We start from the raw sequence: 16430 nt of genomic DNA, 5'->3' as shown, positions 1-16430 counted from the left end.
TCCCACCAACAGTGTAGGAGGGTTCCCCTTTCTTCGAAAGGGATCTATATTCTAAGAACCACAGAACACTCATGAAAGATATTGAAGAAGACACAAAAAGAGGGGAAAAGCATTCCATGTTCATGGATCAGAAAAAATGACGTTCTATGAAGAAAGCAGGTAGTTCAGCTCACAATTCAATCATCATACTTTCATACACAACAGAAGTGCTATATTCTATGTGCTATATTCTGAGTGACAAAATAGTCACTCAGAATATTTTTTTAAAGTGGTCTAGTATTGAGATTTAATTAAAATCATTTTTAAAAGGTTTTATTTATTTATTTGACAGAGAGAGAGAGGTCACAAGTAGACAGAGAGGCAGGCAGAGAGAGGGGAGAAGTAGGCTCCCTGCCGAGCAGAGAGCCTGATGTGGGGCTTGATCCCAGGACCCTGGGATCATGACCTGTGGTGAAGGCAGAGACTTAACCTACTGAGTAACCCAGGTGCCCTAATTAAAATCATTTTTATTACTTTATTAAAGACACTCTTGAATGAAACTGGCTTTTTTGGTTTTGGTCAGACTAGAGTGCACATGCCATGAAAGACACAGGGACTGTTCATGCCACTGGTGCTGCTGCCTCAATCCATGCTAAGTCCCACAGGTTTACCCGCCATTGATTTTGTACCATCAGTGCAAATGTCAAGATGGTGGTAAAAACAAATAATTTTAAAATTTTACATAAATAATCCCATCCTGTGCGTGTGCTTTGACCAAGAATTTTTACATGTAACATTATGGCGTTATTTTTAGCGATAGATCTAAGTTTATACATACAGATCTAGTTCATATATTACTTTTTAGATTTTTTTGAGCCACCCATGTGCCCCTCTAGTTAAAAAATTTTAACTACTATGTTATATTTATCCCTTTGTTCCTATATTGGTGGATATTTAGGTTATTTCCAACTTTTCACCATTGTGAGTATTTCCTTAGGCAAGAATCACTCTATGGGCACCTGGGTGGCTCTGCTGATTAAGCATTCAGCTCTTGATTTTGGTTCAGGTCATGATCTCAGGGTCATAGGATCAAGCACCACATTGGGCTCCTCAGCAGGGAGTCTGCTTCCCCTCTGAAGCCCTTTGCCACTTCCTCTGCTCGTGCACACACACTTTCTCTTTCTCTCTTTCAAATAATAAATTATAAAATCTTAAAAAAAAAATCTTAAAAAAAATCTTTAAAAAAAAAAGTCACACTAGGTTTTTTTTTTTCCAATTTATTTATTTTCAGAAAAACATTATTCATTATTTTTTCAGCACACCCAGTGCTCCATGCAAGCCGTGCCCTCTATAATACCCACCACCTGGTACCCCAACCTCCCACCCCCCCCCCACTTCAAACCCCTCAGACTGTTTTTCAGAGTCCATAGTCTCTCATGGTTCACCTCCCTTTCCAATTTACCCAAATTCCCTACTCCTCTCTAACGCCCCTTGTCCTCCATGCTATTTGTTATGCTCCACAAATAAGTGAAACCATATGATAATTGACTCTCTCTGCTTGACTTATTTCACTCAGCATAATCTCTTCCAGTCCGGTCCATGTTGCTACAAAAGTTGGGTATTCATCCTTTCTGATGGAGGCATAATACTCCATAGTGTATATGGACCACATCTTCCTTATCCATTCATCCGTTGAAGGGCATCTTGGTTCTTTCCATAGTTTGGCGACTGTGGCCATTGCTGCTATAAACATTGGGGTACAGATGGCCCTTCTTTTCACGACATCTGTGTCTTTGGGGTAAATACCCAGAAGTGCAATTGCAGGGTCATAGGGAAGCTCTATTTTTAATTTCTTGAGGAATCTCCACACTGTTCTCCAAAGAGGCTGCACCAACTTGCATTCCCACCAACAGTGTAAGAGGGTTCCCCTTTCTCCACATCCTCTCCAACACACACTAGGTTTTACACCATGATGTGGTCTTCCCAAACCTAAAAGTATACATATACTCAGTTTTTCATATCTAGATTATGAAATTGTCTTTAAAATGGCTCTATCAATTTACAACCTAATATGGTTCTTAACTGGTACTCTCTCTCTAGGGGCATTTTGGCAATGTGTGTGAAGCACTTTTTTGAACCGGAAATTCCAATTCTGGGAATTGATCATGAAGGTCTTTTGGCTAGGAATGAATACAAAGTAATTTTTTTTTTATAAATTTGCTTATGACTAATTATAAAGTAGAAAATCTAGACAAAAGCTCCTAGATAATTGACAAGAATATATTGTGGTATCTATTCATGGATATTGGGTGACCATTTTATATCCTAATTTTATTTAATTGATACATGTTATTTTATCTATATCAAAGAGGATGATGGAAGTACAGGTAATATTTTCTTGTGTGTGTGTGTGTATGTGTGTGTGTGTATTTCAAATTTTCTTGTGTTATTGAGAGCATGTTACTACAAAAGGAGAGAAAGAGGGGAGGGAAGACAGACGGATGAGTGCATATATTTTGAAACGTCATCCCAAACTAAGTGTTAAGTGAGGTAAAAAAAATAATAATAATAACAGTACCCAAATTTGACACAGCTTTGGAGTGATTTTTGAAGCCTCCTGAAACCCCTAGAGACTTTGATTTGGTGGGGCTGGGGATCATTGAGTCCCTGAAATGCATAAACCTCACACCTGAAGAAATACTAATTCAGAAACTGCAGCTGATTCCATCTGACTTACCTGTATTGACAAAAAATAAGGAGTCTTGTCCTTTTTAATATTTGGCAGGCAAAAGTGATAAGCAATGGCTGGGGGAAGTTCTGGTGGTGCCTTCTCCTCCTGGAAGCTGGAAGCTGAAGGCAGGAGCCTCTGCAACCACATCCTGGGGCAGGAAGGAGCTCTCTTTCCTGCAAACCTGTCCCAGACTTTGCTTTCCTCTCCTTGGCATTGGCAGCCTGCCCTGAAGCAGACAAGGTCAGGTCTGCAGGTGGTTGCTCCAGGTGTTCCTCCTCAGTTCTCTCCCATCCCTCCTTTCTCTATTCCCTAGCATTTGGGTCAACTTGCTCTGCAAATTTGAGCATCAGACCTTTGGGTGAGTTTGTCAAGGCACATATTCCTAGCCCCCCCAACCCCAGAACTTCGGGTTCTGTAGGTTCATTTGTAATAAGCTTCAGGTGACAAAGCTTCTGACCCCCCCGTAGACTGCACTGAGGTAGAGACAATAAGTAGACTCACCAGAGAGAGCCAGCCAGAGACTCAGGGGCTGAACAATAAAATGTTATCAGAGAGGGAGACAAACTGTAAGGGATCCTTAATCATAGGAAACAAACTGAGGGTTGCTGGAGGGGAGAGGGGTGGGGGGATGGGGTAACAGTGATGGACATTAAGGAGGGCAGGTGATGTAATGAGCACTGGGTTTTTTATAAGACTGATGACTCACTGACCTCTGCCTCTGAAATTAATAATACACTATATATTAATTAATTGAATTTAAATTTAAAAAATAAAGTAAATAAGAAAGAAAAATAAAAAGAAACCACTCAGTATTTTCTGGAATGGGTAAAATAAAGAAAAAGAATAACACCAAGTTTCAATGAGAACACTGAGGAATTTGAATTTTCATATATTGCTGATGGGAGGGCAAAAGTACGTTCACTTTGGAAAACTGTTTTGTAGTTACTTGTGAAAATATTTACCTACTAAAGGGCTAAAAAAGTTATTCACTAGAATTCCCATGATATGGTCATTTAGAAATGTAGAAGTGAATGCAGTAGTTGTTAACAGCATTAGTAGTGGGAGTGGTAATAAGAACAGGAATAGTAATAATACAGATAGCAGTAATAGGAAGATTAATAATGAAATCACATGAATAAACAAGAGCTGGTTTTTCCCCCACGTTTTGATGAAAGTCTCAAACATAGTATTGCCAGACCAGAGACAAGATTTCAGATGCAAAAATGTTATGAAATCACAAATTTTAAAGATGTGTCTTTAAATTGGATGTATTACATTTTTAGTGAAAGCAAGGTCTTTAAAAACATGCCAAACCTTGTGATCCAGAAAAGGCTTTCTTTTCCTCCTGCAAGGTATTATTTATCTTTTGTTAATAGGTTCAGCCAAGCCATTTTTATAGCCTTGCATATTATCAAAAAGTGTTTTTATTTCTCAATCTAACTATTCCCTTTCTCAACCTATTGCATTAATTCTGCCTGTAGCAGCCAAGTATATACTGAAGTCGAGATAAAAGAGATTTTTTCAAAACCCCATTTGTGTTTTTCCTTTTTGTGTTAAATTATAAATACGGTAATTGGCAGTTAATGAGATGTAAGTGCTGTAGCCTCAGACTCTTTGGGTTACTCATGTCTCTGCACCATTTTCATCCGGCCCTCATTTTCCACACACCAGACCTATAATTATGACAAAATTTATCCGAGCCAGAGAATATTTTGTTTTTCCCTGTTGCTACCTACAGACCGTAAAGTTATGGAAAACGTTGAATATGCAAAATTAATTTTAACCCTCCCCCACCCCAGGAAAAATTCTAAGGGGCAACTTAATAGGTATAATTAAAGTTGTGTGCATTGTAGATTTCAGAGCTCACTGGGGCATCTAGAAAGCATCTGATCTAGCAGTTTGACTTTCATATCAATCCCATTTTGTGATGAATTACCACAGCTTACAGAAGCAAAATATACGTGAAGCTGGGATTTGAACTGGAGATCTGTCTGGTCCTAATTCCCGTGCCTTGTCGAGGGAGTTTGACAGGTGTCTTTTGCCTCTCTGAACAGTGGTTTGTTGTTGTTGTTGTTTTTCAGTATTCCAAGATTCATCATGCTGTTTGCCAGCCTACCTTGAACTCTTTCATCACCTCGTTTTGAATGTATTTAATAAGCTTTTAAGGCTCCTTTATATTTGATTTGTACATTATCTTTTAACAACAGTGTCCTTGCACCAGATGTTTTGATGTACTAAATTTACACATACACCTGAGTGAGGAAGACATGTGCGTTTTGTATTGTTAAAAAAAAAAAAAGATCCCGGTCTCATGTTTATGTTGAAAATGTCAGTCTTTGTTTCCACTCAAGTGCTAATCTTTCTAAAAATGTCCCTCACATTGAAGGACATCCAAAAGGCAGTAACTTATTAGAACCTTGGGTTCAGATTACAAATGCATTTGGCTGGCTCAGTGTTAAAGTTCAGATTATCTCGGAATTATTTTAAATATTTGTGCAGGAGACTGACTAGTTTACTAACGCATTGCCTCATAACCCTTCGCTAATAACCACCTTGGTTTGTGATGGTTAACTCCAAGGGCTCAAGCAAGCTCGCAGCGAAGGTAATTTGCTTCAGTGTCTGAAGCTGTCATATGTCTTTTCCCTAAGATGTGGAAGAGTTGACTCAGAAAAGGAATTTGAAACGGAGTTTTAGACCGCACTTTATTATTTGTACAGAAGAGTTGAAAAGAAAGTTCTGATGAGATAACGTCCTCCCCTCTCTGCCCCCTATTGTGTAGCTACTACTTCCTAATTATTTACATTTAAACTGGAGACCAATAGGATGATGTAAGGAAAAGAATGTCAGTGTGGGAGTCGGGCTACCTGGGAAGTAGTGCTGGCTCTGTCGTTCAACTCATGACCTTAGACAAGTCATTTAGTTTCTCTGGGTGTTGGTTTCCATAAGTGAGAAAGTGACACAAGGTTATTCCTAAGCTGTAGCGTCTGTGTACATGTGCATTCTGCCAAGAGAAGCTAAACTAGTTAGAAGACAGCAGACCCAGCCATAGGTTAGGCAGACGCTGCCTCCCTATTTCTAACCTGTTGGCAGGGTTGACTGTGTGGACAGCAACCTGTGCTTGCTTTAGTTAGGGGTTTGCTGCTACCACCTTGAAATTCTTCATAATTTTGGAATGAGATCCCTGCATTTTCATTTTGCTCAGCACCAAAGTAGGTAACAGGTCCTGCCTTTTGATGTTATATTTCTTACCTTTGTGTCGCTCAGCTCAGATTGGTCACTTTTGCCACCTTTGTACATTTTGGGTAGAGTAAGGGGAGCAAAACTTGGCAAAAATGAATGTGTGGAATTTTGTGGTTATTTTCAAAGACCTGAGTTTTTGTTTGTCTATGTTTTCCTTTCTCTATGCCTCCTTGCCTTACCTTGTCCCGAGGAGGGATAGTATGCTCTTCTGAGTGACTGTGTGAACTTCTGGTTTCACACAGGTAAACCGTGTGCGTCAGCTTCTATGACTCATATCTTGGAATCTTTGTAAAGCTGTGTTCAGTCCCCTTTTCAACACATAAGGGTTAATTCCTGGTATTTGTCACTAGGTATTTTCAGTCTCTCCACTCTGCATCATTCTCGTCATTGCCACATAATCAGTTATAGTACAATATAGAGGATAGTTGTGGCTTTGAATTATGATTTTGCTGTCAATTTTTATGTTTCCAGAGAAGTTACAATTACAATGACTTGATAGACTAGAGAGATGACTTCTCCTCCAATAGCTGCTTTGTTTTGACCAAATGAGCTCTCCTTCACCTTTGAAAGTAGAATAGCCACCCTAGAGGATGAGAGATCAATTCCATATAAAAGGAGACTGGGCTAAAATGCACATTCATGCAAGAACCAGCTTCACTGTGCACATTTACATTGATAAAAAGTACCCTGTGATTGCAAAGGGACATATGTTTTCTTCATTTGTTCATTATTGCATGCCAAAGGATGAAAGAGTGAAAGAGACAGAGAAAGTGTTTCTGTGTGCCCATCGATAGGCTGGATATGGTTTTACATTAGGAACCTACTTTCAGAAATGTAGAACAAATCTCTAAGCAATGAAATGACCAATTTACATATCACATCCAAGATAATGAATTGCTTTGGTGGGTTATCCCCAAGTGTCTGATTTCAAAGCATCAAAAATGCCAAACCAATCCTCAAACACTGGTTTTGTTTTGTTTCCTTTACAAATCCAGTGTTCATCCTCTCCCAAAAGGCTGTCTTTTTGCCCTCCGTGAATAAATTCTACTACTTAAAACCTGATAGCAACTTTCAATTATATTAACAGGATCTTAATGTTTTAAAATATTTAGCTAGTCTTTTTCCTCAATAAAACTGAAAGTGACTATATGTCAAATACTTTTTTTCTTTGTATTTTTTAAAGTTTTAAATAAATTACAGTTAGTTAACATATGGTGTAATCGTTTCAGGTGTATGGTGTAGTGATTCCACACCTCATTCGATGCCTGGGACTCCTCATGACCTGTGTTGAATTCGAACTGCTGCCTTGACTCCTGACTTCTAAATTGGTGAACATGTCATTTTTATTTTTGGGGTCATATAAAGTAGTGTTTTGACTCATAGTTATGCTTAAGAATAGGAAAGCAACAATTAATACATTTTTTAAGGGAGTACAATTGGTCATCAGTTCTGGTACTAATAACAAGAAAAACAGCTCTCCCAGCTCCTGTTTATAAGTTCTTTCTGTGCAATGGTTTGGACTGTTCTAGCAATAAATTAAGAGCTTTGAAACTATGGGATTTTAGATGAAAAGAACCAAAGTGAAACTCCTCAAGTAATTAGATAAATGGATTAGTTCCATGCATTTTGTTTCAAAACACCTTTTTGAACACTACAAAGATTCCAAAATAAAAGCTGTAAAAGCCTAACTACACAGTTGACCTATGAAGAAAAAGAAAATGAGAAGTTTAAGTATTCACTGAGTAGAGTATAATATCCTGTAATGTCCCTCCTCAGTGACCTCCAGGAGAGGAGGGCACCCATTCAGTATCTTTTTATAAATGTTGGTATCTTCTGGAGAGTGACCCTAAAGTGCCAATTAACATCATAGGGATAACTCCTGGCAAGTGTGTAAGATGGCATGTCGTCTGATAGGACACTAAGCAGAAACACCTATAAGGGGAAGTGAGTACTATGGAATTTTACCCCTCAGCAGGAAACTCAGTGTTTGCATGTTTGGCTGCACCTTGGAATCACCTGGGCAAAGAAAGCAAAACAAAACAAAACAAAACAAAAACAAAAACAAACAAAAAAACTGGGTTCTGCCCAGAGAGATTCTGATGTAATTGATTTAGGGATTGGCCTGGGCATTGGAACTTTAGAAGTCCTCCCAGGTGATGTTAAAGAGGAGCCAGAGCTAAGAACCACGGTCTGAAGTGAGGTTTCTTTTAAAATATTTAATGGCTTTATTGAGATATAATTCACATGGTATCCTAGTCACCCATATAAATTGTACAATTCAGTTGTTTTTTTTTTTTTTTTTTTTTTTTTATTTTTTATTTTAAAAGATTTTATTTATTTATTTGACAGACAGAGATCACAAGTAGGCAGAGAGGCAGACAGAGAGAGAGGGGGAAGCAGGCTCCTCGCTGAGCAGAGAGCCCAATGTGGGGCTTGATCTCAGGACCCTGAGATCATGACCTGAGCCGAAGGCAAAGGCTTAACCCACTGAGCCACCCAGGCACCCCCCTTAGTTGTTTTGAGTACATTTCGTGCTGTGCTACCATCCCCACAGTCAATTTTATAACATTTCCACTACCCCAAAAAGAAATACATTAGCAGACACTCCTCCTTTCTCCCCCATTCCCACCCTAGCCCTAGGCTACCAATAACTTACTTTCTGTCTCTGAATATATGCCTATTCTAGATATTTCATGAAAATGGATCATACAGTCTATGGCCTTTTGTGAATGACTTCAGTCTCTTGGCATGATGTTTTTAGCATACATATTATAGCATGCATCAGGACTTCATTCATTTTTCTTGCCAAATAATATTTCCTAGCATGGGTAATAACACATTTTGTTTATCCATTCACCAGTTGGTAGATATGTGGGTTGTTCTAAATTTTGGCCATTATGAATACTGCTGCTACAGACATTTTGTAAAAGTTTTTGCATGCACATATGTTTTAATTTCTCTTAGGGATATATCTAGAAATAGAATTACTGGGTTATATGGTAATTTTATGCCTAACTTTCAAGGAACTGTTAGACTTTTCCAAAGTAGCTGTGCCATTTTCCCTTCCTAATCAGTGTCTGAGTTTTCCAGTTTCTCCACATCATTGTCAACACTTGTTGTTATCTATCTTTTTGATGATAGCCATTCTAGTGGGTGTAAAATGTTATCACTGTGATTTTGATTTGCATTTCCATCATAGCTAAAGAAGTTGAGCATCTTTTCACGTGCTTATTGTCCATTTGTATTTCCTCTTAGGAGAAATGTCTATTTAAATCCTGTCCACTTTCTAACTGAGTTATTTGTTTTATTGTTAATGAGTTGTAAAAGTTTTTATATACATATTCTAGATATAAGTTCTTTATAAGAAATATGATTTGCAAACATTTCTTCCATTCTGTGTGGGTTGTCTTTTCACTTTCTTGAAGGTCTCTACTGAAGCAGAAAAGTTTTTAATTTTGATAAAGCCCAATTTATTGTTACTTTGTTGCTACTGCTTTAGGCATTCTATCCAAAAAGACTTTATATAACCCAAGGTAATGAAAATTCTCTCCTACATTTTCTTCTAAGTGTTTTACAGTTTTAGCTCTACATTTAAGTCTATAATCTGCTTTGAGTTAATTTTTCTGTACAGTGTGAGAAAGGGTCCAACTTTTTTCTTTTGTATGTGGTGATCCTAGAGCAAGTTTTTAAAATAGTGTCTTCACTGATGTTTAGTGAACATCTTGCTCAAAATCAGCTGTGTGGTGAACTTCATGGGGCATGGCATATGAGGCATCTATGCCAAAAATGAATTACCAGAGAGTTCCAGCTTCTTCTGCTCTTCCCAGGGAGCCCATACACTGGTCAAAATTCTAAACACACACTTGGAACTACCAAATAACACATTTACACTGAACACATATATACATTTACACATTTACATTTACTCTGATCAGTATACTGGAGTCTCCTTAATGGGTGGCAGGAGGTGGAGAGTACTTAGAAATTAGATGAAGAGTGCTAACAATGACCAAAGTTCTCTGAAGGAGTTATCTTCACCTTTGGGTGCTAATATACATATACACACTTAAACTGTAGTGTGTGACCTGTAAGTAAGGAAATATCCCGCTGAATGCCATGGTGCTATTGATGATGTTTCGTTTCTTTGTGCTTTTACCTATTTGAATGAAAGAAGGAAACTCTCTGAAAATTAAAAGTCAAATTACTTCCAAGAATGTGACAAATTGTTTTATCTGCAACTTCTCAGGAAAACAGCAGATAAACCATCCCTCAGAAAGCCCTTGAGTGAAATGTAGTCCAAAGAAGAGAGGTTTACCATCCATACCCACGGTTCTGTGCTGTTATGAGGGGAGGTAAGTCGGATTGGGAACAGTTCCACCAACAAGCAAGGAAACCACTATCTGTCAAGTCGCCAGACTGAGAGTCCAAATTTAGGAACAAGTCAAGTTTCTTCCCTCTCTTCAGCTCTAAAAGAGATGATTCTTGTACAGGCAGGTGCATCTGCCACAAATGGCTTCTGTGTGCTTCTCTAGGAAGGGAACAGTCATGACAAATGTCTTTCTATACTGCTGAGCTTAAGGAAGGCAAGTTAAGGTATGCTTTGGGGGATCATATTGAAACTTCTGTCACTTCCCATAAATCCCCAGGCAAATACCTTTTTAACCCAAGATGGCAGCAAGGGAAATGAGCACAGGATCTCATAGGCCTGGGTTCAAATCCTGAATCTACCACACAATCTGGGTAATTTTCAGCAAAGTATCTAACTTCTTTGAGCCTCACCTTTCTCTTCTTTGTTATGGGAATATAAAAATATCTATTAATGGTCATCGTTGGATAAGCTAGGATAAGTGTAAGATCCCTTCCTTGAGTTCCTTGAGTTAATATATGTTATTTTCCTTCTCCCTTTTAATACCAAAGATATAGTACACTTGCAGTTTTAAAACTCATTTTTTGGGCCTTGAACCCAAAGAATGGAAAGGACCATTAGCCAACATGAAGGTTGGATTTAGAATTTGACATGTCAGATCCCTCTACTATATCATTCTGTTCCTTCAGTGGTCTGAAGGCCCTTGTTTCTTGGCAGGGTAGAGGATGTCACCTCATGGGGTCTTCCTGTCACCCTAAGAAAAACATCCCTACTGTCCATGACTTTGGTGATTCATCAGCATTCCGGCAAACTACCCAGCTGTTTGAAACAGCAGGTATTTATTTTCTTTGGTCTGAATAAGCAAAGATGAAATGCAACTGCCTGTTTTTGGAAAAGCTTTCTTGGTCTGTGTCATTTGGTTAGGTTAAGCACTGGAATGACCTTGGTCTACACACTAACCTTTCCCAGGTGCCTATTTATGCAGCTATTTATGGGCCACAAAGCTGAAATGAAGCCCAAGTTTCCCTAACCTTGTTTTTGGAGAGGTTAATTGTTCAGCAGGACTATTCATGTGACTGTCAGTAGCAGGGAACATTTACCATGATAAGTGTGTGAGGCCTTGTGCAGAGGAAGTTATGAAGAGGCATGAAACTTAGCTTGCTTCTTCAAGGGACCTGGGGCATGTAATGTTCTACTTCCATTGCCTCTGAATGATGAGGAAAATACTGATCTCTTCTTCCATGGGCCTCCCTGTAATGTACTGAGGGTCATCAGCAAAACAAGAGATAGGGGAGGAGGGGAGGATTTTGCCCAAAGAGCAATGCATACCTCCAGGTGGTGGCATCTCTATTTGTATTCCTATGGAATTCAGTTCAGCTGCTATCTACAGAACACTCAGAATTCCCTTAATGATGATGTGTCAAAAATGGAGAAGAACAAATTCGAGAAGTATAAATGAGTAAGCCTGAAAAGAAACAATAATTCAAAATGGAATTTAAAAAACAATAATCCAATAAGGAATTTAGCCCTTATTTTTACTAGGCCACATTATCATATATGTCCTTTTTAGAAAGGATATAAGTAGAGATATTAAAAAGTAGAATAAACTACTTACTCTCCACATGAAGAGAGGAGAACAGAGGTATATATAAATTCCAAGCAGTATATGTTCCAAACCTCAAAATCCTTTTTTGGAATTTGGCCCGGAATATATAAATCTGGACATATAAGTACAAATGTTACTCATATAACTATAAATATGTAAGCCTAAACTATTTGATTCTGAAATGCAGTCTGTTATAACTTAGACACATTTAAATATACTCCATTTCTGTTGGAGTTCAGCACATCCCCTTGAAAAATGTAGGACTTTATAATGGGGAAAAAAGACATGGAGAACAATTTGAGGATATTTTACATTGATAATAACTTTAAATTTTTTAGATGGAGAAGTCCATAGTGTGACTTTCAATTAAATCTAGAATTTTTTTTTAAAGATCTTATTTATTTATTTGACAGAGAGAGATCACAAGCAGGCAGAGAGAGAGGAGGAAGCAGGCTCCCCGCTGAGCAGAGAGCCCGATGCGGGGCTCGATCCCAGGACCCTGGGATCATGACCTGAGCCGAAGGCAGCGGCTTAACCCACTGAGCCACCCAGGCGCCCCAATTAAATCTAGAATTTACATTTGAAAAATATAACCAAACCTTCAAGAAATTCAGCAATAGTAAAGTATTATGTAATTTCCCTGGGCTTGGAGAAAATAATATGGGGGTTTCCAGTTTAAACAAAATCCCGTGTTGTTGTAAGGATCAAATGAAAAGATGCAAAGAAGAATGCTTGGGGATGGGTGGCATCTTCAGCAGGCTACCAGAGGAGGCCATATAGCAGCGTGGTAAGGAGTCTTGCTTTGGAGCCAGATTGCGTGTATCCCAGGTTGGTTATCCCAAATTCCAGTCTGACGGCGCTTGTATGGGTTCTCCAGCCTCTATGCATCACAGTATCCACATGTAGAAGAGGGAGCAGAATAATTGTCCTGACAACTATATAGAGAAATCAGTTAGCACATGTAACATTGTCAGGACAATGCCTGGCATATAGAAAGTGCCCAGCTGATGTTGGTAATGATGTTGGTGTTTGAGGTGATGATGCAGGTGTATTTGGGGAAAGTGAGAGTACGAAAAGGAAGAAGTATTTGTTTTTAAGATATGGGATAAACAAGCTGACCCAATCTACTCTTTAAAGAGGCGTAAACAGAATACTAGAAACTCACTATATTTGGAAATAGAATGGAAAGGAATACCCAATGTGTACATACATTCTAGGTTGAGACGTTTCTTGATGCTCGCAGAAATATTAGCAGCACTTACTATAATTTACAAATGAAATATTTTGGGCAATTATTGCATATATACTATGGAGCCACAAAATTACAGTTTAAAAATGAAGCTTACCAAGAATTTAATAGTAAGTATCACAGAGATGATGAAATGATGATGTATGATAATAAAAGTTTTTATTGCCACAAATACGGGATGACGGCATTATTCAAGAACGGTAGGCAAACAGCCTCACTCCACAGAGAGAGGGACATCTCTTCACAAGACCTTTTCCAGAGCTAAGCTGTAATTATTCTTCATGCTTTTGACCAGATTTTGCCACCCGTTTTCTAAAACGATGGCCAAATACTGCATCCTGGAAAGCCAGAGCCACCCAAACCTTTTTATGACTGTCGTCCATGTGCCTGCACAGTGCACTTCGACTCTGCCTGGGATGCCCCCTCCCTCCTTGCTGCCACAGACACAGGCTGGGTAAAATGGCCCCCAAAGAGAGCCATCTTTGCTTCTCTACCAGCTGAGGGAACTTGTCTGTGGGCTATTTCAGATCTGCCAAAATTATTCCAGCAACACTTGGCAAAAGCCCAGGCTGTGAGATTTTCATGCTAAAAATGGAGAATTGGGGCCAATATTCTTACTATAATTTTCTTAATTCCAAGAGTTTAAAAATAAAATATATACTATATATGTATTCAGTAACAGGGCTGGGAAGCAGCTGGGCAGCCTGGCTGAGAGGCTGGATAAAAAGAGAGCAGCTGTGTTGGTCTTAAGCCTGAGCTGGCTGCATAACCCTTGATTTCTTTGAACTCTGGGCCTGAGGATTCAGGGCCATAAAACAAAGCTAACAAGTGTTGAGCTATCTGATTTCTTGTGAAACATAAAGAAGAGAGTTGATTGTTAGGCAGTTTGCAAATGGAAAGTATTGCAGAAATGCTTATAATAATAAAAGACTTATTATAGCGCTTTCCCAGGTTCGGGGACTACTGTAATGGGAAGGACGGCACATGCAAGACCTAACACGTCTATCAAAGAGCTGGTGGGATGTGTGCAAAAGTACATACTCTATTATATACGAAGATATCTCATATGCGGATCAACATAATAAGTCTAGCTGGACAGATGCTTTGGTATAAGATAAGCAAAGCAAGCATGGGAGTGTTTCAAAGCCATTTATGCAGAGGTAGACATAGCTAAAGTATGTTTCAGCTAGAGAGTAGGGTTCAGGGGCGTGTCATGCCTGTTAGTATCTTCACACTACCTTACGACTATCAAGTGCCTAACGTTCTGTCTTGCGCATAGTAACTGACCAATAAATCATTAGTTCTTTTCCTTACCCCTAGCATTTTGTCATTAGTGGAGATGGCTTGAAGAGCCATCTCATGGGGAGTTCTGAATGCCAAGTGCACATAGCCTAAATAATCAGTAGGTTTACTATGCAAATGTAGCCTTGAGATGATGTCACCCTATGTCACCCCACCAGATTGTCACCTTACATCATGCCTATGAAGATATATTTTTTTAAGGTTTTATTTATTTATTTGACAGAACACGAGTAGGCAGAGAGGCAGGCGGGGCGGGGGTGGGGGGGGAAGCAGACTCCCTGCTGAGCAAAGAGCCCAATGCGGGACTCGATCCCAGGACTCAAGATCATGACCTGAGCCGAAGGCAGAGGCTTAACCCACCGAGCCACTCAGGTGCCCCAATATTTTTGACCTGTCGTTGGTTATCTTTTATTCAGCGAGTGCTATAAAATTGCCTGTTGGTTCTACTACCCCTGTTATGGCCATTTACAGCATTCTAAGGTTGTGATTTCCTGTAGTGAACACCGCTGGACAGATTCTTACTTGTTGAGCATTGCTTATTGCTTCTACTATCTTTATAAACACTGCCAAAAGTCTTTAATCGTCTCTCTCGGTCGAGAGCAACTTTGGGGTTGTTTTGTGGTTAAAACTAACCTTTTGGCAGAGAGCAGAGTGAACGAGGAAAAGGGAACCGAGGTAGGAAGCAGTCTGTAGAAAGATCTTTGGGAAAAGCCCTTTTCCCTGCATTATGCTTTACATTCCATTAGAGACAAGGGATTGAAAACAAAGAACAAACCTGGCTGAGAACCTGAAAGGCAAGTTTCAGCGTGAGTGAATATTTAACAGCCTCAAAGAGGGGGTTAAAATGAAATTCTGACAACCTTAACTGCACTTTTTCTCGAAGTATTGCTATCATGATAAAAGGTGAAACGTCAGTAGTCACCTATTATTCCATCTAACAGTACTTGATAATTTGTTCTCTGTGGGGGCTATTGCCCTTTAATAGTTTGGACTCTGTGTTTTTGACTGACTGCCCAAGGATCACAATTACTTCAGCCATTTACCTGCACATGGGCAGCACAGCCAGGACCCGCTCTGCATCGTCAGGTCCTCCTGGGCTTTGCTGCTGGTGGCTTCTGCCAAGCAAATGAGGCCTGTGATATGGGTTATTTACTGCCCTGGGTTTTTAAACCACTCCAATAACCGGTACTCCTCCTTAAACTTTAGAAACACACTAATGGTCATCTTTTCTGAAAAGGAGAGCCCAAGTTCTTTCTATGTGTCAGGAGAACATCGTTCTACATCCAGAAGGTCACATAGTCTCCCTCAAAACATTCTAGAAGAGTAGATACTGCTTCCCACAGCATGGTGAAGGGGTCTTCTATTTAATTCTATTGGCATAGCGAGCTTGCTTTTTTTTTTTTTTTTTTTGAATTGTAAGCTGAATTTTTTATTTTTATTTTTTTCTCCTTTTTTTAAAATTGTGTTATGTTAGTCACCATACAGTACATCATTAGTTTTTGATGTAGTGTTCCGTGATTCATTGTTCATGTATAACACCCAGTGCTCCACACAATACCTGAGCTCCTTAATACCCATCACTGGGCTAACCCATCATCCCCCCACCCCTCTCCCTTCTAAAACCCTCTGTTTGTTTCCCAGAGTCTATAGTGTCTCATGGTTCGTTTCCCACTCTGATTTCTCCCCCTTCTGCTACTTCACCACCTAGGGCATCTGCTGGGGGAAATCTACAAGGTGACAGTTACCCAGACCCAACAGATAAAGAAGCTTACGTTTTGTGGGAAAAGTCAGATGAGAGGTATAAGCCTTTGAGGGATGTAGGCTGACCAAGGAGACAGCTTATTCTGAGTTTAGAAATTTGAATATTAGAATCAGTCATGACCCATCAAACTCAAATGTCCTTGGGGATGTAGAGGTGAAGGAGATGAATGATGGATGTGTACAGATGGTAACAGAG

The 16430-nt window shown here is 39.3% G+C and overlaps 1 protein-coding gene across 6 annotated transcripts in view; it reads left to right on the top strand.

Moving 5' to 3' along the window:
• The window catches only part of THRB (thyroid hormone receptor beta), a 379016-nt gene that overhangs the window by 91129 nt on the left and 271457 nt on the right, over positions 1-16430 (top strand). The window contains exons 1-2 of one of the 6 annotated variants that reach the window (XM_044252559.1): positions 10217-10302; positions 11034-11151. The exons of 3 other annotated variants lie outside the window; for them this stretch is intronic. The gene's annotated coding sequence lies outside the window, so the exon portion shown is untranslated. Of the gene's footprint in view, positions 1-7179; positions 7279-10216; positions 10303-11033; positions 11152-16430 lie in introns of those variants that run through there. 2 more of the 6 variants (XM_044252560.1, XM_044252563.1) reach the window with 2 other exon arrangements.

Source organism: Neovison vison, chromosome 6 (genome assembly GCF_020171115.1).
Source record: "Neovison vison isolate M4711 chromosome 6, ASM_NN_V1, whole genome shotgun sequence".
Lineage (NCBI taxonomy): Eukaryota > Metazoa > Chordata > Mammalia > Carnivora > Mustelidae > Neogale > Neogale vison.
Note: the sequence above shows the minus strand (reverse complement) of the source record. Positions and strands in the feature narration are given on the sequence as shown.